The following is a 1,257-nucleotide window of genomic DNA, read 5'->3' on the forward strand; positions in this document are numbered from 1 at the left end:
AATGCCTTCTTGGCAAAGTTCTTTCCACCTTAAAAATTGAGTAAGCTTAGAGTGGAAGTCCAAATCTTCAGACAGAAGGAAGGAGAATCCCTCTATGAAGCTTGGGAAAGATACAAACAATTAATCAGGAAGTGTCCCTCTGACATGCTTTCTGAATGGAGCATCATAGGAATTTTCTATGATGGTCTCTCTGAACTATCCAAGATGTCTTTGGATAGCTCTGCTGGAGGATCTCTTCATCTGAAGAAAACGCCTACAGAGGCTCAAGAGTTGATTGAAATGGTTGCAAATAACCAATTCATGTACACTTCTGAAAGAAATCCTGTGAACAATGGGACTAATCAGAAGAAAGGAGTTCTTGAGATTGACACTCTGAATGCCATATTGGCTCAGAATAAAATATTGACTCAACAGGTCAATATGATTTCTCAAAGTCTGTCCGGATAGCTCTGCTGGAGGATCTCTTCATCTGAAGAAGACGCCTACAGAAGCTCAAGAACTAATTGAAATGGTTGCAAATAACCAATTCATGTACACTTCTGAAAGGAATCCTGTGAACAATAGGACTAGTCAGAAGAAAGGAGTTCTTGAGATTGACACTCTGAATGCCATATTGGCTCAGAATAAAATATTGACTCAACAGGTCAATATGATTTCTCAAAGTCTGTCTGGAATGCAAAATGCACCAGGTAGTACTAAGGAAGCTTCATCTGAAGAAGAAGTTTATGATCCTGAGAACCCTTCAATTGAAGAGGTGAATTACATGGGAGAACCCTATGGAAACACCTATAATTCTTCATGGAGGGTCTGGTGATGAGCGGATAATTTGTACGCTTTTTGGCATTGTTTTTAGTATGTTTTTAGTATGATCTAGTTAGTTTTTAGTATATTTTCATTAGTTTTTAGTTAAAATTCACTTTTCTGGACTTTACTATGAGTTTGTGTGTTTTTCTGTGATTTCAGGTATTTTCTGGCTGAAACACCTCTAACTTAGCAACCATGGTCTCTGATCTAATCAAAGCCACTCAAAGTTTCATGACTGAAACAAGATCCTCCATTAGAAACTTGGAGGCACAAGTGGGTCAGCTGAGTAAGAAAATTACTGAACTCCCTTCTAGTACTCCTCCAAGCAATACAGAAGAAAATCCAAAAGGAGAGTGCAAAGCCATCAACATGGCTGAATTTGGAGAGGAGGAAGAGGCAGTGAACGCCACTGAGGAAGACCTCAATGGACGTCCACTGGCCTCCAATGAGTTC

This window comes from Arachis duranensis, chromosome 9 (genome assembly GCF_000817695.3).
Source record: "Arachis duranensis cultivar V14167 chromosome 9, aradu.V14167.gnm2.J7QH, whole genome shotgun sequence".
In the NCBI taxonomy this organism is placed as follows: domain Eukaryota; kingdom Viridiplantae; phylum Streptophyta; class Magnoliopsida; order Fabales; family Fabaceae; genus Arachis; species Arachis duranensis.